The sequence below is a fragment of the Hyla sarda genome, chromosome 4 (assembly GCF_029499605.1).
Source record: "Hyla sarda isolate aHylSar1 chromosome 4, aHylSar1.hap1, whole genome shotgun sequence".
Taxonomy (NCBI): domain Eukaryota; kingdom Metazoa; phylum Chordata; class Amphibia; order Anura; family Hylidae; genus Hyla; species Hyla sarda.
Window position 1 is genome coordinate 362,017,405 of NC_079192.1, and position 26,915 is coordinate 362,044,319.

Genomic DNA, 26,915 nt, shown 5'->3' on the forward strand with positions numbered 1-26,915 from the left:
TTAGTTTGGGTGGCCAGAAGCCACTGAAAATAAATAAAATGAGATGGCACAACTGACAGCACTTGTCAGTCCGCCCCTGAACAAAACATACATGCATACACATATACATACACATACACCGGGCCACTGACCCCTATATTATACAGTAAATACATACATCATACATAGACACATCATACATACACCTGCCGCTGCTCCCCCCCCCACATCATACATTACATACACACATCACACCTATACCATACACACATCATATATACACATACACTCACACCCTAAATATACACCATACATATGCACACATCATACATACACCTGCTGCTGCCCCCTATATCATACATTACATACACACATCACACATACACAGACACCATACACACATCATATATACACATGACACATACACCATACATATGCATACATTATACATACACCCGCCGCTGATACACCCCACATCATACACACATCACACATACAGACACCATACACATATACACTTCAGTTTTGGTCGCCTGTTCATAAAAGGGACACTGCGGAGTTGGAAAGGGTGCAGAGACGCGCGACTAAACTAATATGGGGCATGGAACATCTTAGCTATGAGGAGCGATTAAAGGAGTTACAATTGTTTAGTCTTGAGAAGAGACGTTTAAGGGGGGATATGATAAACGTATATAAGTATATAAATGGCCCATACAAAAAATATGGAGAAAAACTGTTCCAGGTTAAACCCCCCCAAAGGACGAGGGGGCACTCCCTCCGTCTGGAGAAGAAAAGGTTTAGTCTAAAGGGGCGACACGCCTTCTTTACCGTGAGGACTGTGAATTTATGGAACGGTCTACCTCAGGAACTGGTCATAGCAGGAACAATTAACAGCTTTAAAACAGGGTTAGATACATTCCTGGAACAAAATAACATTAATGCTTATGCAGAATTATAAAACTATATCCCTTTCCCTTATCCCCTTACACCCTTCACTTCAATTCCCTGGTTGGACTTGATGGACGTATGTCTTTTTTCAACCATACTAACTATGTAACTATATATACACATGACACATCCACCATACATATGCACACATCATATATACACAGACATCATACATATGCACACATCATACATACACCCGCCGCTGATACACCTCCCCCTAATTATACATTACATACATATACAACCACCCTTCCCGCCGCCTGCATGCTCGGCCTCCTCACCTGAGCTGGTGTGAGGTGAAATCCCCAGCCAGTGCAGTGCAGTCTCCTCACACACGTCCTCTTTCCGCTCTGTATTTTCCCCTGTGAATACTTAAAACCTCCCCGTGATAAATGACGTCCTGTGTAGACAGAGCAGGGGGAAGGGAGAGGCTGTGTGTGGGGGAGGGAGGAGCTGTGTATGTCCTCATTCTCCCCGTCTTCTTGTATTATGCAGAGCTGCGCTCTCCATCCTCCGGGAGGGGGGATGAGGGGGCGTGGCTTAATTCTCTCCTGCAGACGTGCTCTGCCCTCGCTCCTGAGATCCCCTCACACCGGCTGGGGGGCTCTGAGCAGCGGCCCCCGGCTACTGGAATCATCTGGGGGCCGCCACTGCCCCCTCCATACACTCTGAGCGCCGGTGTGAGGTGCAGACTTGCATCGGCTCCTGCACCTCACACCGGCATTAAAGAAAAATAATGGAGAAGTCTGTCTGTCCCTGCTAGCCCGATACAGGGCTAAATCTATAAAAAATTCACCTGCCCGGCGTCCAAAACTACTTGTCCCGGGCTTTGGGCGATAGGATTTCCACATCCCTGATCCCTAATCAAAACCTACGAAGATGAAAAGCTGACTAGTGGCCCATACTAACCGCTTAGATTGCCTGTTTAAAAGGCCTTTGAAAAATGACAAAAATGAATCTGATTGGTTGTTATGGGAAACTGGGCAACTTTTCCTCTGCACAGGTTTTGTACCCAGTCCCTCACAGACTCACTGCACCCTTTTTTGCTTGGTGGCTCCTATCTTAAATGTACTGCTAATGTTTGATTTTATATACACAAATTTATTATTATTAAATCTGTTGTGTTGCACTTTTGATGCTGTGCTGTTCACTCAAAGGTTGAGTCAAAGGGCACAGCATCAAACCCGCAACACGATTGAGTCGGAAGCCTGACAAATAAAATGCCAGGCTTCCCTCTTCATGCCTGTGTAGCGGAAGCCTAGAATTTGATTTACCAGGTTTACCTCTTATATAGTGTAGCTGCGTACTCTGACTTCAGGGTGCAGCCGCAGCATAGTTTTTTTTATTTTTTATAGAAGCCTGGCCAAACAAATTCCAGGCTTTCCTCACGCGGTGGCTGTACCTTTACACCTTGTGTGAAGTCAGGGCACGGAGTCCTGCTACAGAAGCCTGGCAAATCAAATGCCAGGCTTTCCTGTCCCTTCCCTGCTGCCACTATCTTCCACAGTGATGCAATGCTGTGGGGCTGATATGCAAATATTTCCAAGGCTAGTTTACATCCCCAGTCCAGCCCTGGTTCTCGGCGTTAGTTTGACCTTTGGATTCCCTAGATTTTTATTTAATTGATTATTTGTGGGATGTTTAAAAAAAAAAAAAAAAAAAAAAAAAGTAAGCCTAATTTATGAAAGTCCACTTAGCATCTTGCAGGAATGAAAAGATCTGCTATTAAAGTTCTGATGCCAGACACCACAAGGCAACTTTAGACATCTTGTGAAGTCCATGCCTCAACAGGTCAATGGTGTTTTGGTTTTTACAGTATTCGGGAGCAGATACAGCATTCACTGTGGCGCAATATTAGGCATGCAGTATTAAAGGAGTTCTAGTGAAATATAATTTTTTATGTTGCTCGACATGTTGCAAAAATTAATTTGAAAGCTAATTTATCATCCGTATTTGTGGGAGGGGCGGAAGGCCTTTAAGAAACCTCAGGATCCGTTGGGCTGCACGTCTCTTCACCTAATTGATACTTACCTACCTTAGTCTCTCAAAGCTGCAAGTCCATGGACTTCTAATCCCCTGGTACTTGTCTCTTCTCCCTGCTTCTGAGACGCGAAGCATAAACCTGAAAGCTCAGCCAGTTATTGGCCAAGTTGCTTTTACATCATGCCCAGCAGCATATAAAAAAATAATTTCACTGCAATACCCCTTTAATAACATGGATAATCAATATACGTTTACTCAATATACATTTACTCATGACAAATGGATAAAGTTGCTTCACTGTTTTCACTTATACAGACTTTTAAATGAAGCACATAAACAACTATCAAATTGTAGGAGATGGACATATGAGTTCAGTAATACTATTGTATTACTGAACTCATATGTCCATGCGGTAGGGCCTTAACTGTGGCAGCTAAAGAACAAATAATTAAATCTTACATACCGAAGATACAAAAAAAAAAAAATAAATCACAGAAGTTAACATATTACCCCTCAGAGATTGCGGGGACATTTAAAACATTTTATGAAGATCTATATAATATAGACAGACCCAATCCAGCCACGCTCAATGTAGAGTTTAGAGAAAACGTTAAAGGGGTTATCCAACATAAGGTGATTTTAGTACGTACCTGGCAGGCAGTAATGGACATGCTTAGGAAGGATCTGTGCTTGTCTTGGGGCTAAATGGCTATGTTGTGAGTCCACCATAACATTGTGGCTAGCTTTTTGTGAACTGGCATTTCCTGTTTTTAGTTTTTCTTTTTTGCCTACAAATCCCATAATTCCATATTCCTCCCTCCCACACATCAGTCATCCACCCATTGAAACATAAATGAGCTGCATCCATTCAAAACCTGTGCTTTTCAACAAGGGTGCCTACTGTGGCATTAGTTGAAGATTGATCTCTCTCCCACCAAGCGATCGCTCCACCCATTGAAGCAGACAGGCTTCCTGTCATCAGCTGACTAGTGAGTCAGGTCTCGGCCACTTTACAACCTGGGTAAAATCTGATACAACAGTCATTTTGTATGGTGGTAAAAATAAATATTGGGGTGAAAATCACATAAGAATTGTGAGAAAACCATCACACACAGGTACAGACACTATATTATGAACTACACTAACTTTACAGCCCCTGTAGCATAGTTAAATATAAAAATCCTGGAATACCCCTTTAACCCCTTAAGGACCACGGACGTACTCATACGTCCCAGCGAATTTCGCATCCTGCCGCGCGCCGGGCGGGTTGCGAAACCGGACGCCTGCTGAAATCATTCAGCAGGCCTCCAAGGCAAACGCCAAGGGGGGTCCCGGGACCCCCACATGTCGACGATCTCCGCAAATCGGAAGTGAATTCACACTTGCGATTACGGGTCTATGGTGACCCGGAATATAAGGGGGATCGCGGGTGTCTAAGACACCCACAATACCCCTGAAGAGATAGGAGTGAGGTGGCAGGGGTGCCACCCCTCCTATCCCTGCTATTGGTGGTCTAGACGCGACCACCAATAGCAGATCGGGGGCAGGGGGGTTAACTTTCGTTTTCCCCGTTCTGCCCACCCACAATAGGCGGGGCAGAACAGGGAAACGACAGAGGATCGGCGCCAGAGTCCACTTACCGATCTGCGGAGGCTGCGGGCGATGATCGGCGTCGGAGATCGGTGGGCGGCGATGACGTGCTGCAAGCTCCCTGGATGCGACGGAAGCCGGTAAGTTGCCTAGCAACATCTGGAGGGCTGCAGTCTGAGACCACTATATAGTGGTCTCTATACTGTAGCACTCCAGATGTTGCAAAACTACAACTCCCAGCATGCCCAGATAGCTGTTTGGGCATGCTGGGAGTTGTAGTTTTGCAACAGCTGGAGGGCTACAGTTTGAGACCACTATATGGTAGTCTCTGAACTATAGCCCTCCAGATCTTGCAAAACTACTACTCCTAGCATGCCCACACAACTGTTTGCTGTCTGGGCATGCTGAGATTTGTAGTTTTGCAGCATCTGGAGGGCCACAGTTTGCAGTGGTCTCTATACTGTAGCTCTCCAGATGTTGCAAAACTGCAAATCCCAGCATGCTGGGAGTTGTAGTTGTGATCCCTCCAGCTGTTGCATAACTACATCTCCCAGCATGCCCTTCGGTGATCAGTACATGCTGGGAGTTGTAGTTTTGCAACAGATGGAGGCACACTGGTTGGAAAATATTGAGTTAGATAACAGAACCTAACTGAAGGTTTTCCAACCAGTGTGCCTCCAGCTGTTGCAAAAGTACAACTCCCAGCATGCACGGTCTGTCAGTACATGCTGGGAGTTGTAGTTTTGAAACAGCTGGAGGTTTGCCCCCCATGTGAACGTACAGGGTACATTCACACAGGCAGGCTTACAGTAAGTTTTCTGCTTATAGTATGAGCTGCGGCGAAAAATTAACACATAATAAAGGGTAAAACACTACATATACTCCCCTTACACTGTCGTCGTCCCCCCCCCAATAAAAATTAAAAACTTATTTTACAGCAGTGTTTCCAAAACGGAGCCTCCAGCTGTTGCAAAACAACAACTCCCAGCATTTCTGGACAGCCGCTGACTGTCCAGGCATGCTGGGAATTTAGCAACAGCGGGAGGCACCCTGTTTGGGAATCAATGGCGTAGAATACCCCTATGTCCACCCCTATGCAATCCCTAATGTAGTCCTCAAATGCGCATGGCGCTCTCTCACTTCGGAGCCCTGTCGTATTTCAAGGAAACAGTTTAGGGCCACATATGGGGTATCTCTGTACTCGGGAGAAATGACACTACTAATTTTGGGGGGCTTTTTCTCCTTTTACCCCTTATGAAAAGGAAAAGTTGGGGTCTACACCAGCCTGTTAATGTAAAAAAAAAAATTTTTTTACACTGACATGCTGGTGTTGCCCTTACTTTTTATTTTCACAAGAGGTAAAAGGAAAAAAAGACCCCCAAAATTTGTAACGCAATTTCTCCTGAGTACGGAAATACCCCATATGTGGTTATAAAATGCTCTGCGGACGCACAACAAGGCTCAGGAGTGAGAGCGCACTATGTACATTTGCAGCCTAAATTGGTGATTTGCACAGGGGTGGCTAATTTTACAGCGGTTCTAACATAAACGCAAAAAAATAAATACTGACATGTGACCCCATTTTGGAAACTACACCCCTCACGGAATGTAATAGTGAGCATTAACACCCCACAAGTGTTTGACAAATTTTTGTTGGATGGAAAAATTAAAAAAAATAAAAAAAATTTCACTAAAATGCTGGTGTTACCCTAAATTTTTCATTTTCACAAGGGAAAATAGAAGAAATGGGGTTACACATTTTGGGGGGCTTTTTTCCTGAGTAGGAAAATACCCCAAATGTGGATTTAAAGTGCTCAGCGGGCGAAATACAATGCTCAGAACAGAAGGAGCGCCATTGGGATTTTGAAGAGAAAATGTATCCGGAATTGAAGGCCACATGTGTTTACAAAGCCCCCATAGTGCGAGAACAATGGACCCCCCAACATGTGACCCCATTTTGGAAACTACACCCCTCACGTAATGTAATAAGGGGTGCAGTGAGCATTTACGCCCCACAGGTGTAAGACAGATTTTTGGAACAGTGGTCCGTGAAAATGAAAAACTTAATTTTTCATTTGCTCAGCCCACTGTTTCAAAGTTCTGTCAAATGCCAGTGGGGTGTAAATACTCACTGCACACCTTATTAAATTCTATGAGGGGTGTAGTTTCCAAAATGGGGTCACATGTGGGGTGGGGTCCACTGTTCTGGCACCACGGAGGGCTTTGTAAATGCACATGGCCCCTGACTACCATTCCAAACAAACTCACTCTTCAAAAGCTCAATGGCGCTCCTCCTCTTCTGAGCATTGTAGTTCGACCGCAGGGCACTTGACGTCCACACATGGGGTATTTATTTCCATACTCAGAAGAAATGGGGTTACAAATTTTGGGGGGTATTTTCTGCTATTAACCCTTGCAAAAATGTGAAATTTGGGGGGAAACACTTTTTTTTTTTTTTACATATGCAAAAGTTGTGAAACCCCTGTGGGGTATTAAGGCTCACTTTATTCCTTGTTACGTTCCACAAGGGGTCTAGTTTCCAAAATGGTATGCCATGTGTTTTTTTTTTTTTTGCTGTTCTGGCACCATAGTGGCTTCCTAAATGCGACATGCTCCCTGACCAAAATTTGCTCTCAAAAAGCCAAATATGACTCCTTCTCTTCTGAGCATTGTAGTTTGCCCGTAGTGCACTTCAGGTCAACTTATGGGGTACCTCCATACTCAGAAGAGATGAGGTTACAAATTTTGCAGGGTATTTTCTGCTATTAACCCTTGCAAAAATGTGAAATTTGGGGGGGGGGGGGGGAAACACACATTTTAGTGAAATTATTATTATTTTTTTTACATATGCAAAAGTCGTGAAACACCTGTGGGGTATTAAGGCTCACTTAATTCCTTGTTACGTTCCTCAAGGGGTTTAGTTTCCAAAATGGTATGCCATGTGTTTTTTTTTTTTTGCTGTTCTGGCACCATAGAGGCTTCCTAAATGCAACATGCCCCCCAAAAACCTTTTCAGAAAAACGTACTCTCCAAAATCCCCTTGTCGTTCCTTCGCTTCTGAGCCCTCTACTGCGCCCACCGAACACTTTACATAGACATATGAGGTATGTGCTTCAGGGGTGTGGAAATTTTATAAAAAACTACTTGTCCACGGGACTAAAATGGAGCAAAATCTACTTGTCCCTCATGACGATCCACTTGTCCGGCCAATTTTTGCTTTTACGCTCTGATTTTTTCCTCCTCGCCCTATAATAGCCATAACTACCTACTATAATGATACCTTTTAATTTTTCAATAACGTATTCTCTGAACCAATATATATATATATATATATATATATATATATATATATATATATATATATATATATATGTTAAGGGAAGTGAAATTGAAATAGTAAAAGATAATTTAGCAGATTTGGTGGTTTTCTTTTCTGCGCCATTTACCTTGTGGCTGAGATAACATGTTAGTTTTATACTTTAGGCTGGCTGATTACAGCGATACCAGATTTGTATCGTTTACGTCATGTTTTACTAATTCTGAACTTTTTCAAATTTTTTTAATTGCCATTTTTTAACCCCTGTAGCTTTATTTATTTTCCGCATACCAGGCTGTATGAGGGCAAATTTTTTGTGCCATAATCTGTTTTTTGTATCCGTACCATTTTGGCATTGATCTGACTTTTTAATCGCTTTTTTACTTTTTTTTCTGGGATATTATAAAAATTGCAAATCTGTGGTTTGGTATTTTTATTACATTTACCGTACGGGATACATAATGTTTTAATAGGTTGCACAATTACGCACGAAGCGATACCAAATATGTTTATTTTTATTATGTTTGCATGTTTTTATATAGGAAAAGGGGGTGATTTGAACTTTTAACATGGAAGGGGTTAATGCAGCGGTCTTCAAACTGTGGCCCTCCAGATGTTGCAAAACTACAACTCCCAGCATGCCCAGACAGCCAACGGCTGTCCTGGCATGCTGGGAATTGTAGTTTTGTAACATCTGGAGGGGCACAGTTTGAAGACCACTGGGTGTCTTTCAAACTTTTATAAAAACTTTTTATTTATTTATTTATTTATTTTTTACACTTTATTACACTTATAGGAGGAATCATTAGATTCCTCAGACAGATGAATAGAGTTCTGTTGAACTCTATTAATCTGTGTGCTCTGTGATCCATTGATAGAGCCTAGTCCAGCCAGGCTCTATCAATGACAGAGCCGGGACAGCAGGGAACAGAGGTAAGCCCTCCGGCTACCTCCATAGTGGTGCGCCCCCCTGTGATCGCGCTGTGGGGGGGGGGGGGGGGCGATCCACCCCTCTAGCCCACCAGGGAGCATTCACATGTCCCTTTAGATTAGTGGTTCTCAACCTTTTCGGCGACCGTACCCCCAAGGCCTGAAAGTATGTCCACGGGTACCCCCTCACGCGGAACTTGCGAGCGAGGGGTACCCGCAGACAAAAGGCGTGTTCTTACCTTTATACTAATGCATCCCTTCTCCGAAGCCGGGCTAAGGGCCGGACAAATTCACCTGCCCGGTGCCCAAAACTGCTAGCCCGGGGCATCGGGCGATAGGAATTCCACATCCCTGTGCTTACTCGAGAGAAATTGGGCTACAAATACAAGTATAAATTTTCTCCTTTTACCCCTTGTAAAAATTCAAAAATTGGGTCTACAAGAACATGCAAGTGTAAAAAATTAAGATTGTGAATTTTCTCCTTCACTTTGCTGCTATTCCTGTGAAACACCTAAAGGGTTAAAACGCTGACTGAATGTCATTTTGAATACTTTGGGGGTGCAGTTTTTATAATGGCGTCCTTTATGGGGTATTTCTAATATGAAGACCTTTCAAATCCACTTCAAACCTGAACTGGTCCTGGAAAAATTGTGAGTTTGAAAATTTTGTGAAAAATTGGAAAATTGCTGCTGAACTTTGAAGCCCTCTGATGTCTTCCAAAAGTAAAAACTTGTCAATTTTATGATGCAAACATAAAGTAGACATATTGTATATGTGAATAAATTTTTTTTTATTTGGAATATCCATTTTCCTTACAAGCAGAGAGCTTCAAAGTTAGAAAAATGCTAAATTTTCAATTTTTTCATAACATTTTGGGATTTTTCACCAAGAAAGGATGCAAGTTACCACAAAAATTTTCCGCCATGTTAAAGTAGAATATGTCACGAAAAAACTTTCTCGGAATCAGAATGATAACTAAAAGCATTCCAGAGTTACTAATGTTTAAAGTGACAGTGGTCAGATGTTCAAAAAACGCTCTGGTCCTAAGGTGTAAAATGGCCTGGTCCTTAAGGGGTTAAAACATACACAACAGCATCAGGTTTGCCACAAATAGATCGTAAGGCATTGGAAAAAGAAGAGGAGTTAGAGCACGCAATAAGGGACACCTCAGATGAAAAAGCACCAGGCCCCGACGGGTTCTAGTTGGGGTACTATAAAGTGTCAAAAGGGATTCTAGCCCCCTACTTTTTGAAAGCATTCAATGCATTTAGTCAAGGGTCGCCACTACCAAGGGATACAACTAGAGCATACATAACCTTGATCCCTAAAGAAGGTAAGGATGTAACCCAGTGTGCAAGCTACAGACCGATATCATTATTAAACATCGACTTGAGCTGTTCTCAAAGATACTGGCCTTTAGGTTAGCTGCTGTGCTAGGAAAGGTTGTTCATATTGATCAGGTGGAATTCATGGCGGGTAGAGAGGCAAAAGATAACACTATACGGTCCATAGATTTGATCCAGTTTCTCCGGTCAACAAAGATTTCATCAATGCTGTTACCTACCAATGCCAAGTTTGACCGGATGAACTGGATCTATTTGGAAGAGACTTTAAAACATCTGGGCTTACAGAAACACTTTCTAAATTGGACTATGGAATTATACAGACAGCCCTCGGTAAATGGTATGTTATCAGAGGAATTAGAGATAAGAAATGGCACCAGACAAGGGTGCCCGCTTTCCCCCCTGATCTTCATTCTTGTATTGGAGACCTTTATTTGTAGGATTAGAGCGAACGAGGATCTGGGGTGGATAGCGACACAGAGGACAATACATAAAGTGGTTGCATATGCGGATGACCTGATATATTTGTCACAAAGCAATTAGTCACATTACCTATACTAATGTGTGAATTTGAAAAATACACCCAACTGTCTAACTTTGAGATAAATTTTAACAAATGTGAAGCGTTGAACATCTCGCTTGCTTACAAAAGACTGTCAGTGACGTAGCGACCGGGGTGTGGACCGCACCGGGTGACACCAACCTGATGGGGGTGACACCACAATGCTCCACGCCACCCCCCCCTCCACCCTGTCCCCAGCTTCCCGGCATTACCTGCACTAGACCCCCCCTGGAACTCATTGGCGTCCACTTGCACTAAGCATCTCCTTCTCCTCCCCCACCCAGGAATCAGCGGCATCACTAGCACCCCTAAACCCCCCCTTCCTCAGATGCGCCGCCCAGGGGTGTCACCCCTCATGTACCTGTTTGCTGTTAAGCAAACTCCGCCCAACCGCCGATGATGTCCCGTCACGAGATTGCAACAGGACGTCATGCTTGACGGCGCCGACGTGATTAGCACTGCCGGCAAACCACCCAGCAAGGAAGAGTGGCGTTCCCCCTGCCCTTGTAAGCTACTGCCAGGGAGAAAGGTGGTGCTGGGGGCTCTAGGCTTTTGGGGGGGGGGGGGTCTGCTGAGATAAAAGATAAGGGGTGGTATTACTGGGGGAGGGGGGTAGTTTGCTGCCTGTAAGATGGTCCTGCCTCTGGATGATAAGGGTGCTACTGCCAGGGGGGGGCAGTAGCACACTTGTCATCCATTGGCAGGATCATCCCTCTGGCAGTAGCACCCCCATCATCCAGGAGGATGGTGATTCCGATGGATGATGTGGGTGCTACTGCCCCCCTGGCAGTAGCACCCTCATCATCCATTGGCAGGATCATCCTCCTGGATGATGGGGGTGCTACTGCCAGTAGGATGGTCCTGCCACTGGATGATGGGGGTGCTACTGCAGGGGGGGGGGCAGTAGCACCCTCATCATCCATTTGTTCTTGACAAGCTGGCACATCAGAAAAAAGAAAAAAAGGAAGTGGAGGATGGAGATGGAGTCCATAAACAACAAAAAAGAAGACCTCGTGGACTCGGAATCCTTATGATTATATGATAATTCTGCCCAAGGGAGAAGGTCGACCCGAGCAGAGACAAAATGACGAAGATAAGTCTCCAGGATTTGATTAACCCGCTCCACTTGACCGTTGGACTGAACGTGGTAGGCTGAGGAGAAGTCCAGATTGATGTCTAGATGGGTGCAAAGAGCTCTCCAGAACTTAGAAACAAACTGAACTCCGCGGTCCGAAACAATATTCTGTGGAAGACCATGTAGAAGGAAAATATGTAGCAAAAAGTACTTCGCCAGATGTGGAGCATGAAATGAGCCATCTTGGTAAAACGATCAACCACAACCCAAATGACCGAGTTATTACGGGATGGTGGCAGATCGGTGATAAAATCCATAGCGATGTGGGACCAGGGAGTCTCTGGAATGGGTAAAGGCTGTAAAAGTCTTGCAGGTTTCTGGCATGGAGTCTTTTCTCTGGCACAAGTGTCACAGGACAATATCGGAAACATCACGTTCTAGATGCGGCCACCAGTAATGCCGAGAGATTAGAAGTAAAGTCTTACGTACTCCAGGATGACCTGCCAACAAAGAAGAATGACCCCATTTCAGAACCTTGTGTCTTAATCTGTCGGGCACAAATGATTTTCCAGGAGGAACTTGCTGAATATTGGCAGGAGTGGCAGAAATCAAGTGATCTGGAGGAATAATATGCCTTGGTGTGGAGTCCAAACCTATGATATTAAAGGAGAGAGCATCTGCTCTGATGTTCTTGCTGGCTGGACGGAAGTGAATGAAGAAATTGAATCTAGAAAAGAACAAAGACCACCTTGCCTGGCAGGGATTCAATCGCTGAGCAGACTGAAGGTACAGAAGATTCTTATGGTCTGAGTAGATGCTGACCAGATGAGAAGACCCTTCCAATAAATGTCGTCATTCTTCCAAGGCAAGCTTGATAGCGAGGAGTTCTCGATCTCCAATGGAGTAGTTCCTATCAGCAGGTGAGAAAGTCTTGAAAAAAAACCCACAAGTTACAGTCTTGCCCTTGGCATTTTTCTGAGTAAGAACGGCACCGGCTCCAACTGATGAGGCTTCAACCTACAGGGCAAAAGGCTTAAAGATGTCATCTAGGTACACAAAAACACAGGTCTAGAGAAGATCTTGGAAGATATCATTTACAAATTCTTGAAAAACGGCAGGAGCATTGCAGAGACCGAAATGCATCACAAGATACTCAAAATGTCCATCACGAGTATTGAAGGCCGTTTTCCATTTATCTCCCTCGTGGATATGAATAAGGTTATAAGCTCCCCGCAAGTCCAATTTGGAGAAGACCTTGGCTCCCCGGAGACTGTCAAAAAGTTCGGAGATCAGAGGAAGTGGAAAACGATTTTTGACCGTAATCTTGTTAAAGGGGTACTCCGATGGAAAACTTTTTTTTTTTTTTTTTTATGAACTGGTGCCAGAAAGTTAAACAGATTTTTAAATTACTTCTATTAAAATATCTTTATCCTTCCAGTACTTATTAGCAGCTGTATGCTACAGAGGAAATTCTTAGCTTTTTTTTATTTCTTTTTGGTCTTGTCCACAGTACTCTCTCCTGCACCTCTGTCCATGTCAGGAACTGTCCAGAGTAGCATAGGTTTTCTTTGAGGATTTTCTCTTGCTCATGACCGTTCCGGATACGGGCATAAGTTGTCAGCAAAGAGCACTGCTAAAAAGTACTGTAAGGATAAAGATTTTTTAATAGAAGTAATTTACAAATCTGTTTAACTTTCTGGCACCAGTTGATTTAAAAAAAATGTTTTCCACCGGAGTACCCCTTTTAAGTCCCCTGTAGTCAGTACATGGACGGAGGGAACCATCCTTCTTCCCAACAAAGAAGAAACCTGCTCCAGCAGGAGAAGAGGACTTATGGATAAATCCCTTTTGAAGGCTCTCCTGGATATATTAAGACATGGCTTGGTTCTCGGGCAATCGTAAGGACGATGTGGAGGTAGGGTCTCGGCCTGCTTCTCACTGTATACATCTGAGAAATCTTGGTAGGGTAGAGGCAGACTAGGCAAAGGAGGAAGACGAGAAACTTTAGGCTGGACTGGTCTATGACAAAGATTTTGACAGAACTGTCCCCAGCGAGTAATTTCTCCAGTTCTCCAATCAAATTGCAGAGAACGACGCCGGAGACAAGGAAAACCAAGAATAAGCTCTGAAGTAGTGAGGAAGCACGTAGAAATCAATCTTTTCCTTATGCAAGACACCCACTTGCATGATGAGAGGCTCAGTACAGAATAGCACCTTACAGTCCAGATTTTGTCCATTAAAGGGGTTCTACGGTGCTTAGATATCTTATCCCCTATACAAGGGATAGGGGATAAGATGCCTGATCGCGGGAGTCTCGCCGCTGGGGACCCCCGGGATCTTGCACGCGGCACCTCATTTGTAATCAGTCCCCGGAGCGTGTTCGCTCTGGGTCTGATTACGGACGACCACAAGGCCGGCGGCGTGTGACGTCACGCTCCGCCCCTCAATGCAAGCCTACGGGAGAGGGTGTGATAGCTTCCTTTGGATAGGGGATATCCGCGGGTCACTAACCATTCCCCGGCCTATGCGCTCCTCCTCTGGTCCTCCTGCTGTCTTCCTGCGATCCTCCGCCTCTCTATGGTTGTACGCACGGGACCTCAGTATCGTCCCGTGCGTACAACCATAGAGACGCCGGAGGACCGGAGGAAGATGCGCGCCGACCGGGGCCTGGTAAGTGACCGGCGGTGTGTAATCTTCAGCGTTCCAGTCACCGCTCCTTCGGTCCCGGCACCTACTGCTATGGTCCATAGGCCATAGCAGTGGATTGTGACACCGGGCCAGAGGAGCAGTGACCGGAACACTGTGGGGGCAGCAGTACAGACATACAGCCTCCAGCCATACACTGTATATGGCTGGAAGCTGCATGTCTGTGGGGGGGGGGGGGCTGCCTACCATTGTGGGGGAACTATACTGCCAACTATTGTGGGGGGACTATACTGCCAACTATTGTGGGGGGGACTATACTGCCAACCATTGTGGGGGGACTATACTGCCAACCATTGTGGGGGAACTATACTGACAACCATTGTGGAGGGGGGGGGAGCTGCCTACCATTGTGGGGGAACTATACTGCCAACTATTGTGGGGGGGGGGAGCTGCCAGTGCCTACCATTGTGGGGGAACTATACTGCCAACTATTGTGGGGAAACTATACTGCCAACTATTGTGGGGGAACTATACTGCCAACCATTGTGGGGGGGAGGGGGGAGGAGCTGCCAACCATTGTGGAGGAACTATACTGCCAACCATTGTGGGGGAACTATACTGCCAACTATTGTGGGGAAACTATACTGCCAACCATTGTGGGGGAACTATACTGCCAACTATTGTGGGGGGAACTATACTGCCAACCATTGTGGGGGGGAGGAGCTGCCTACCATTGTGGGGGAACTATACTGCCAACCATTGTGGGGGGGAGGAGCTGCCTACCATTGTGGGGGAACTATACTGCCAACTATTGTGGGGGAACTATACTGATATAAAATATTTTACTACAGTATTTGGTTCAGAATCTTTTTTTTCTAGATTTTCCTCCTTTAAAATTGGGTGCGTCTTATATGCCGGAGCGTCTTATATGGCAAAAAATACGGTACCTTGTGGTCAGATAACATGTTAGTTTCACACTTTAGGCCACCTGATTACAGTAGTACCAGATTTTTATAGTTTACGTCATGTTTTACTAATTAAAAAAAAATTCTGAACTTTTGATCTAGCTTTTTTTTCCCCCACATACCAGGCTGTATGAGGGAAAAATTTTTGCGCCATAATCTGTTTTTTGTATCGGTACCATTTTGGTATTCATCTGACTTTTTAATCGCTCTTTAACTTTTTGGGGGGATATTATAAAAATTGCAATTCTGTGGTTTGGTATTTTTTTTTTTAGATTTACCGAATGGGATACATAATGTTATATTTTAATAGGTCGTACAATTACGCACGCAGAGATACTAAATATGTTTATTTTTACTATGTTTGCATGGTTTTATATAGGAAAAGGGGGTCATTTTAACATGGAAGGAGTTGAGGTGTGTTTTTTTAAACTTTTATAAAAAAAATTCAATTTTTTTAACACTTTATTAGACTTTTAGGAGGAATCATTAGATTCCTCATACATATTAATAGAGTTCTATTGAATTCTATTGATCTTTGTGCTCTGTGATCCATTGATAGAGCCTAGTCCAGCCAGGGTCTATCAATGACAGAGCCACGGGACAGCAGGAAGCAGAGGTAAGTACCTGCACTGTGGATCGCCCGCCCGCGATCACGCTGCGGGGAGGCAATCCACCCCACTAGCCCCACCAGGGAGAATTCACAGGTCCCTTTTAGACGCTGCTGTCAGCAGTAAACCCGAGGGTTTCATAACCCCTTACATTTAAAGATCAATGTTTAAATTTGCATTAAGCATGTATTTAGCTACTGCTAAACATCCAAAAATGAAAAGCCCAAGGCCCGAAGCATCAGTGAGGCAAGTAGTTCCTGAAAGACATAGGATGAGTCAGGAGCAGGCATTCGCAGTACCCAAGAGGGTTTCATAACCATAATTGTGAAGTGTTGGAGCATGGTCAATCTACTCTGAGGCATCTGGCAATTGGTGGCTGGAAATTGTGGCTGTTCCATCCCTGATTCATCTTCACAAAGGTCTGTCTCTCCACATTTTTCGTGGACAGACTAGTTCACCTTGAGGTGACTATGGCCCCGACCCCACTAAACACCTGCTCTGATGGCAGACCACTGGCCGGGCAGGACAGGACAGCTTTTCCAGGGCAAACTCTGCTAGTTGCGGCCAATAAATCAAGTTTGGCTGCCCAGAACTCAAGCGGATCTTCAAGGATTGTTGGCATGGCCATGTCAAGGTATGCCACCACCTGCTGGTTCAGGTCCTGCTCCATGTCTAACTGCTGCTGATGAGTTGCTTCACTATGCAGGTGAAGAAAGCTACTCATCACCGACTGTAGACTTAGGCTGTTGATAATGGAGCTGCTACTGCTCCTGCCACTCCTCCCCTCCCCAGCAGCCATGGCAGTGAAAGGTGAGGGCAGAGGGCCCCCCCGAGTCAGACCTACGAGTGGATGGACCATGCGATTGCGATAGGCATTGGCCAACTGACTACGTAGGATCTATCTGTAGTAGTTCAGTTTGTCCTCCCTCTCAGTGGGTGTAAAAACTGAGAGGTCACTACTCGGGGGTCGCTACGCAAGCAACTGAGCATGCATCGTGCCATTTGCGCCAGTGACTCGGAGGGACTACCTGCCTCCATCTCCACTGCATACTGCCATGGTGTGTCTGGGTCCTCTGTCTCGCCTTCCTCATAACCCTCTGGCTGCTCCTCCTCTCCTGTCCGATGACTAGAAACACTGCCTATCTCATCCAACCTAAACTGTGCTCCACTCTGCCCCTCATCCCCCTCCTCCAGTTCAGCCCCCACAGGGCCCATGTAGCCATGAGATGTAGGCGCAACGTCTCCATTGCCGTGACCAGCCATCATTTTAATCATTTGTTGTAGGAAATGTAGGAGTGGAATTACGTAGTTCATCCCGTAATCCAGGCGACTTGCAAATAATGTGGCTTCCTCAAAGGCCTTCCTCAGCAAATGGCAAGTGTCACGTATGAGCTGCCACTGGTTCACATTGAAGTTACACAGGGGAGTACTCCTATCTGCTTGGATCATCAAGAAATCGGTGATGGCTTTTCTTTGTTTGTATAGTCTGTCCAAAATATGGAGGGGGGGAATTCCAACTTGTGGCAACGTCCCAACTAAGACTATGTTGTGGGATACCGTTCTGACGCTGCAGCTCAAGGAGGGGTGTGCTTTGTGGTGTACGAGTGGCAGAAGTGCATGCACAGTTTCCTTGCCGTTTTCAGGATGTCTTGCAAATGGGGTGAAGACTTCAGGAAGTGCTTGACAACCAGATTGAACACATGTGCCATGCAGGGCGCATGTTTCACACTTCCTTGTCGCACCGCGGACATGATGTTCTTCCCGTTGTCGGTCACCATGGTTCCCATTTCGAGATTTCGTGGAGTAAGCCATACTCCGATTTCTTGACTAATGAATTTTAGCAGTTCCACCCCTGTGTGACTCCGTTCGTTAGGCAAACCATGTGAAGAACAGCGTGACACCGCTGTGCCCTACACACATGGTACGATGAAGGACCACTGAGAATTGTACGTGCAGTGGAGGCCAAGGACACGGTGGAGGATGAGGGAGGCGGAGTCTCACACTGTCACAGGACCAACTGCCTGAGAGCGAGAGCGTGGAGATGGAGTCGGCGTGACCTGTCCAAGTTGTGGCTGTGCAGGAACCAAAGACATGTATTATCCCTGCCTGTAGTTACAGCTCCACACGTCGGCGCTGCTGTGCACTTTTGAACACACCGACAGGCTCAAAGACTGGCCCACCTTCTCTTGTACAAACTTATGCAGAGCTGGTACTGCCTTCTTTGCAAAGAAAATGACGGCTTGGGACTCTCCACCCGGCACTCGCACAAGCCAAGCAATTCCCTGAAAGGTGCAGAGTCCACAACTTGAAAAGGGAGGGACTACAGCACCAGCAACTTAGACAGGAGCACATTCAACTTCTGCGCCGTTGGATGAGTGGGCGCATACTGTTGTCTCTTGGACATGGCTTCGCCGATGGATTGTTGGCGGAATGGCTGACTAAAAGCGGGAGAAGCAGGAGCATCTGGAGCGACAGAAGGAGGGTTTTGACACACAGCTCCCTTCGGCTGAGGTGGTGGAGCCTTGACTGGATGGAGGAGGGAGCGGCTGGCCACTGCGTGATGCAGCAGGCTGGACCACTACATTGGAGCCAAGGTTCTCCCAGGCCGCTTTTATGGTGGCAAAGCATGTGTTAACGCAGGACTGTTGTGCCGACATTGGGACCTTGGCCACGCTTCACCTTCTGTTGACATATCTTGCATGTGGCTACTTAAACCTCCTCTGGATGTCTGATGAAAAACTGCCACACCGCCTAGTAGCTGATTTTCCCACCTACAGTCCGCACTAATTAACTGCTACTGGCGCCGTCTCCATAACCCCTGTTCCACTACCTCCCGGAAAGGTAGGCTGCCGGAAAGCGGGTGGTCTCCCCCGGGCACATTTGGCTCCAGAATTTCCACTTCTGCCACCATGCTGACTGCCAACCATGCTACCGCCTTGCTGGCTCAGCTGCTGCCTCGAGGGCAAACCTGCATCTCTCTTCTCCTGATGATGATGAAGCCCCTTCTGCACCCAGCTCCCAAATGTGATCGGCTTCATCATCATCTACAGGTGTCTGCATGTCACTGATGTCCTCCTCAGGTTCCTAGACAGTGTCTGCTTCAGGACCTTGAACCTTGGCAACACCGCCTCCTACGTCACTCTCCGCATCACTACTTGGCCGCCTAGCGGAGTATGCGGTGCATGTCTCCTCCCCTTCTTGGCTTAGCAGTAGCTGCTGACTGTCCTCTATTAGATCGTCCTCAGTGAATAGTGGAGCTGAACCCATAGCATAAGATACTTCTGTAGGAGAGGGAACAGCTTAGGGCAAAGGCAATGGGAGGACAGGGACAGCTCCGATTCCATGCCAACTGTGGGTTGTGTCTGAGGAACCCACAGACTGTTGACTGGGGGTGTCAGATCTCACTTGTGATGAAGTGGATGAGTGTGATAACCAATCGACGATGACAGATGGGTTGCTGGTCGAGACATGACCGCTGGCTCTCGCTGCGACTCCTGCTGCCACTCGCCCCTAGTCTGCTGCGACCTCTGCCTGAAGTGCTTAGGCCTCTGCCACTCCTCTGTGCACATCCTGGCACTTCTCTGCCTGACATACTTAGTGCCTATATGAGGGTATTACAATATGCTTCACTACTCTTTAAACAGTATTTGTCTAGAACAGCAGCAGATGATTACTTTTGGCTGTCCTTTCACATTATGTAGGCCCTTGACAGATTAACAGGTACAAAATGGTACACTACTTAGATGTACGTATGCGGTATGCCCTGATGAGGGCAGAAAAATGTGCAACAATACACAGAAAAACTATGTATTTTTGTAATACACATTGTTTGGACTTTCACAGTATATAGGCCCTTGACAGGTGTACATATGCGGTATGCACTGATGAGGGCAGAAAAAAAAGTGCAACAATACACAGAAAAACTATGGGGAAGATTTATCAAAACCTGTGCAGAGGAAAACTTGCCCAGTTGCCAATAGCAACCAATCAGCTTGCTGCTTTCATTTTTATGAAGGCCTGTGAAAAATGAAAGAAGCGATCTGATTGGTTGCTATGGGGCAACTGGGCAAGTTTTCCTCTGCACAGGTTTTGATAAATCTCCCCCTATGTATTTTTGTAAAACGCATTGTTTGGACTTTCACAGTATATAGCAGGGGTGTGGAAATTTTATAAAAAACTACTACTAAAATGGAGCAAAATCTACTTGTCCCTCATGACGATCCACTTGTCCGGGCCAATTTTCGCTTTTACGCTCAAATTTTTTCCTCCTCGCCCTATAACAGCCATAACTACCTACTATAATGACGCCTTTTAATTTTCAATAACATTCTCCGAACCAAAAAAAATAATATATATATTATATATATATATATATATATATATATATATATATATATATGGAATTGAAATAGTAAAAGATAATTTTGCAGATTTGGTGGTTTTTCTTTTCTGCGCCATTTACCTTGTGGTTGAGGTAACATGTTAGTTTTATACTTTAGGCGCCTGATTACACCGATACCAGATTTGTATCGTTTACGTCATGTTTTACTAATTCTGAACTTTTTCTAATTTTTTTAATTGGCATTTTTTTACCCCTGTAGCTTTATTTTTTTTTCCACATACCAGGCTGTATGAGGGCTCATTTTTTGCGCCATAATCTGTTTTTTGTATCGGTGCCATTTTGGTATTGATCTGACTTTTTAATCGCTTTTTAATTTTTTTTCTGGGATATTATAAAAATTGCAATTCAGTGGTTTGGTATTTTTTACATTTACCGTACGGGATACATAATGTTATATTTTAATAGGTTATACAATTACGCACGAAGCGATACCAAATATGTTTTATTTTTATTATGTTTACATGTTTTTATATAGGAAAAGGCGGTGATTTGAACTTTTAACATGGAAGGGGTTAAAGGGAACCAATCATCAGATTTTACCCCTATATAATGCTTGGCAAAGAGTTATATAGGGTAAAATCTTTATTTTCACCATTCCCGGGGGATGCTCCTGCCCCAGGGATGGTGAAGATATGAAGTTATAAACTAGTCACCGCCGCCGCCGTAAGTAGTCACCTGGGCGGGGAGCTCTTCTCACCTACTCCCGTTCTTCGGCCGGCAGCGACGCCCCCCTCCGCTTGATTGATGGGCCGCGTCATCGTTCACTGAACAGACGGAGCAGAGCGATGACGCGGCCCATCAATCAAGCGGAGGGGGGCGTCGCTGCCGGCGAAGAACGGGAGTAGGTGAGAAGAGCTCCCCGCCCAAGGTGACTACTTACGGCGGCGGCGGTGACTAGTTTATAACTTCATATCTTCACCATCCCTGGGGGCAGGAGCGTCCCCCGGGAATGGTGAAAATAAAGATTTTACCCTATATAACGCTTTGCCATGCGTTATATAGGGTAAAATCTGATGATCGGTTCCCTTTAATGCAGCGGTTTTCAAACTGTGGCCCTCCAGATGTTGCAAAACTACAACTCCCAGCATGCCTGCACAGCCAACGGCTGTCCTGGCATGCTGGGAATTGTAGTTTTGTAACATCTGGAGGGGCACAGTTTGAAGACCTCTGGGTTAATGTGTGTCTTTCAAACTTTTATTAAAACTTTTTTTTTTTTTTTACACTTTATTACACTTATAGGAGGAATCATTAGATTCCTCAGACAGATGAATAGAGTTCTATTGAACTCTATTAATCTGTGTGCTCTGTGATCCATTGATAGAGCCTGGTCCAGCCAGGATCTATCAATCACAGAGCCGGGACAGGAGGAAGCAGAGGTAAGTCCTCCGGCTACCTCCATAGTGGATCGCCCCCCTGCGATCACGCTGCGGGGGGGGCGATCCACCCCACTAGCCCACCAGGGAGCATTCACATCTCCCTTTAGACGCCGCTGTCAGCTTTGACAGCGGCGATCTAAAGGGTTAATAGCCAGCCGCGGCGATCGCCGCATGCTGGCTATTAGCGGCGGCCCCCGGCTACTGAGAACAGCCGGGGGCTGCAGAGTATGGAGCGGGCAGAAGTCCCGAGCCCGCTCCATACATGCTGCAGAGCGCCGCATACATTCTCCCCGTGCAGACGTGCGGGGAGCGAAGGCAGAGGACACAGGTCTGCACGGGGAGAAATAAGCCACGCCCCCTCATCTCCCCCCGCACGTCTGCAGAGCAGGGGAAGAGAACACAGATACACAGCTTCTCATCTCCCCTGCTCTGCTTCGGAGGACACAGGCTGCAGAGTATGGAGCGGGCAGGAGTCAGGTGCCCGCTCCATACAGACTGCAGAGGTCCAAGCGACTTGTCAGGTCCGGCCCTGCTTGCCCGAAGCCGGGCTAAGGGCCGGACAAATTCACCTGCCCGGCGCCCAAAACTGCTAGTCCCGGGCGTCGGGCGATGGAAATTCCACATCCCTGATATAGACCCTTGACAGATGTACATATGCGGTATGCACAAAAATGAAAAATGCACAATGATCCTAAAAACTTTTTCATTTTGTAAAACACCAGCTGGTGAGTACTATTGTTTGGACTTTCACAGTATGTAGGCCCTTGACAGATTAATAGGTACAAAATGGTACACTTATTAGATGTACGTATGTGGTATGCACATATGAGGGCAACAAAATGATTTTTGTAAAACACCAGCCGGTGAGTACTATTGCTTGGACTTTCACAGTATGTAGGCCAGTGATTCCCTGCTGCGGTGACAGCGTCCCCCTCTCCCCTGCGTCCGCTGTGACCCGATGGTGCCCTGGTGTGGAACGAGAGCTGTGTCTGCACCGGACTCCCGTGCCTGCCGTGGAACTACAAGCTGCGCGGGCTGGCTTGCATAAGGTATCGTACCCTCTCCACCCCTCTGTTACCCCTTCTCAACCCCCCCACATTAGGTGCAGCAGAGTTCCCCCCACATTAGGTGCAGCAGAGTTCCCCCCACATTAGGTGCAGCAGAGTTCCCCCCACATTAGGTGCAGCAGAGTTCCCCCCACATTAGGTGCAGCAGAGTTCCCCCCACATTAGGTGCAGCAGAGTTCCCCCCACATTAGGTGCAGCAGAGTTCCCCCCACATTAGGTGCAGCAGAGTTCCCCCCACATTAGGTGCAGCAGAGTTCCCCCCACATTAGGTGCAGCAGAGTTCCCCCCACATTAGGTGCAGCAGAGTTCCCCCCACATTAGGTGCAGCAGAGTTCCCCCCACATTAGGTGCAGCAGAGTTCCCCCCACATTAGGTGCAGCAGAGTTCCCCCCACATTAGGTGCAGCAGAGTTCCCCCCACATTAGGTGCAGCAGAGTTCCCCCCACATTAGGTGCAGCAGAGTTCCCCCCACATTAGGTGCAGCAGAGTTCCCCCCACATTAGGTGCAGCAGAGTTCCCCCCACATTAGGTGCAGCAGAGTTCCCCCCACATTAGGTGCAGCAGAGTTCCCCCCACATTAGGTGCAGCAGAGTTCCCCCCACATTAGGTGCAGCAGAGTTCCCCCCACATTAGGTGCAGCAGAGTTCCCCCCCACATTAGGTGCAGCAGAGTTCCCCCCACATTAGGTGCAGCAGAGTTCCCCCCACATTAGGTGCAGCAGAGTTCCCCCCACATTAGGTGCAGCAGAGTTCCCCCCACATTAGGTGCAGCAGAGTTCCCCCCACATTAGGTGCAGCAGAGTTCCCCCCACATTAGGTGCAGCAGAGTTCCCCCCACATTAGGTGCAGCAGAGTTCCCCCCACATTAGGTGCAGCAGAGTTCCCCCCACATTAGGTGCAGCAGAGTTCCCCCCACATTAGGTGCAGCAGAGTTCCCCCCACATTAGGTGCAGCAGAGTTCCCCCCACATTAGGTGCAGCAGAGTTCCCCCCACATTAGGTGCAGCAGAGTTCCCCCCACATTAGGTGCAGCAGAGTTCCCCCCACATTAGGTGCAGCAGAGTTCCCCCCACATTAGGTGCAGCAGAGTTCCCCCCACATTAGGTGCAGCAGAGTTCCCCCCACATTAGGTGCAGCAGAGTTCCCCCCACATTAGGTGCAGCAGAGTTCCCCCCACATTAGGTGCAGCAGAGTCCCCCCCACATTAGGTGCAGCATAGTTCTCCCCACATTAGGTTGGCAGTGCTCCCCCCACATTAAGTTGGCAGTGTTCCACCCCCCCCCCCCCCACATTTGGCAGGCAGTGTTCCCCCACATTAGGCTGGCAGTGTTCCACCCCCCCACATTTGGCAGGCAGTGTTCCACCCCCCCACATTTGGCAGGCAGTGTTCCCCACAGACATACAGCCTCCAGCCGTATACAGTGTATGGTTGGAGGCTGTGTGCTTGTGTACTGCCCCACTTCAGTGCTCCGACCACCGCTCCCGCCGGTCACTTACCAAGCTGGCCAGCGTACGTCTACCTCCTCCTCTATGCTCCGGTCTTCTGTGCCTCCGTTGCTAAGGGCGCACGCACGGGCCGGCAGTTTTTAAACTAAACGCAGGGCCGCAGAGAGTTAATGGGGGCATCCCTGTGTCCCGAAAGCATCTTTTGGGACACAGGGATGTCCTTAATAATGATGGGGGAATTGCCCTGTCTCTACAGGACGGGCAAGCACCGGCTCTGCTCGGGGCCCCAAGCAATTGCTTGGTTTGCCTGTCCTGTAGCGATGGGCCTGCCTTTGTCACCCATGTACACTCCTCTACACCCTTCTCTACACTCCTCTACACCCCTTTGTCACCCATGTACACTCCTCTACACCCCTCTGTACACTCCTCTACACCCCTTTGTCACCCATGTACACTCCTCTACACCCCTCTGTACACTCCTCTACACCCCTTTGTCACCCATGTACACTCCTCTACACCCCTCTTTCATTCATGTACACTCCTACACCCCTCTTTCATTCATGTACACTCCTCTACACCCCTCTACACCCCTCTGTAACCCATGCGGAAACTAATTGGTTTGTTTTGCAGGTTTAATGGTGAAGAATTGTGTGTGGAAGAAATCGTGATGATGGCCCGGACCAGATGGAGAAGAGAAGGCAACAAAGCAAATTAGAGAAGACGTCATTGGTGAGTTGCTGTATAAAGCAGCACTTTAAACTACATACCCACTGATAAATAGATATAGTGCAGTGCGTTTTGTAACTCCCCCCCCCCCCCCCCCCCTTTTTTTTTTTTGCTCGTCAACCTGTGTAGCGGTGCCCAGCGGAAACAAAAATTCTGAGGTGTGCTCCGACCCGAAAAAGGTTGGGAAACACTGATGTAGGCCCTTGACAGATTAACAGATACAAAATGATACACTTATTAGATGTACGTATGTGGTATGCACGTATGAGGGCAAAAAAAAATGCGCAACAATACGCAGAAAAACTCTGTTATTTTGTAAAACACCAGCCGGTGAGTACTTTTGTTTGGACTTTTACAGTATGTAGGTCCTTGACAGATTAACCAGGTACAAAATGGTACACTTATTAGATGTACGTATGCGGTATGCACTGATGAGGGCAGAAAAATGCGCAACAATGAGCCTAAAAACTCTGTAATTTTTGTAAAACACCAGCCGGTGAGTACTATTGTTTGGACTTCGCACAGTATGGTACAAAATGGTACACTACAAAAGGTACAAAATGGTACACTAATTAGATGTACGTATGTGGTATGCACGTATGAGGGCAAAAAAAAGCGAAACAATACGCAGAAAAACTCTATTTCTCTATCGGCTCCATTGGGGGGGACACAGACCGTGGGTGTATGCTGCTGTCTCTAGGAGGTGTGACACTATGATGATAAAAAATGTTGGCTCCTCCCAGCAGGATATACCCGCCTCCAGGCCCTGAGCTAATCCGTTTTAGCTTAGTGTCTTGCAGGAGGTGGACATGGTCTGGAATTCACCAGACCAGGTCTTCTGATTTATTATTTTCCTAGTATAGGGATGTGTTAGTTTTTTATTCCTTTTTCTTTCTTGTTTTCAGGTGGGGACTCAGGGTCTCCGGTTCCCTGTTTCCCCATTGCGAGTATATGCTCTGTTCCCCATTGCGAGTATATGCACAGACATTGCGTATATGCTCTGTTCACCCCCTCACCAACGGTCAGCGCCTGGGTTGGTACCTCATGGGTCCGGGTCCCCCTATTCCCCTGCTCGCCTCGCTCGCGCATAGCAGCCAGGCATGATGCAGGTGACAAAAGCTGACTGAAGACCTCATGGAAGACTCCATTAGGTAAGTTCTTCTGACTGAGGTAAATACATTTCCCTTTTCTCCCTTAGGTGCGGACTTGCAACCTCTGGAGACCCTCAGTTTTTTGGCCCACCTTTTCAGGTTTATGGGGCTGGCTTATACTGGGACTTGACTTTTATTCTGTGGTGAGCAGTGGCATCTTATGGGGCATACATTCTTTGTTTAAACTGTGTGAATGTGTTTTTTCTACTTCACTGTGTGTGTGGTGTTTACTGTGCGGCTATGACCGCAGTGCCTCATATGCGGCTGACAGCCGTGGCGCTCGTTCTGGCCGGGTGCTCTGAACGCCGGCTTACTTTCGTTTTCTCCGGCAGCTGCTGCCGACGTTTGGGCCGCCCACTCACTGCCCCCCGAGCGCATATGCGGCTGACATGTGCGCTTGGGACAAGGAGCGGGCGCCATTACGGCTTCTTCTCGCTCCTCTCATAGCTCCGCCCCCTGGGCTGTCGGAGCTTCCTAGAGGCGCAAAGCGGCCTTCATTCAGCGCCGGGGGCGCAAATTTCAATAGGGGCCAATCAGATTGTGCCTCTGCCTCAGGCACGCCCCTCTCTGGCTATTGGCTGGCCCATTTTTCACTCTAGCTGCACGGAGCTGAGTTCTCCTCCCTGCAGCTGCCAGGGGACACAGTCTGGAGTGAGAAAGTTCCTGTTCTTTTCTCATTATGTCCGCCCAGAGCTGTTCCTCCCTCTAAACAGATAACCGGAATGTCGGTGTCTTGTTTTGTCTGTAAGCACTGTAATGCTAAGATGCCTGGCTCTACTGAGCCCACTTGCTCTGCCTGCTCCA

General features: G+C 46.9%; 1 long non-coding RNA gene across 1 annotated transcript in view; it reads left to right on the top strand.

Annotated features, from left to right (window-relative positions):
* The window catches only part of LOC130267234 (uncharacterized), a 47,301-nt gene extending 22,338 nt beyond the window's left edge, over positions 1–24,963 (top strand). Inside the window, exons 4-5 of the long non-coding RNA XR_008843113.1 lie at positions 22,615–22,772; positions 24,865–24,963. This is a non-coding gene — a long non-coding RNA (uncharacterized LOC130267234). The remainder of the gene's footprint in view (positions 1–22,614; positions 22,773–24,864) is intronic.
* The last annotated feature ends 1,952 nt before the right edge of the window (positions 24,964–26,915 follow it).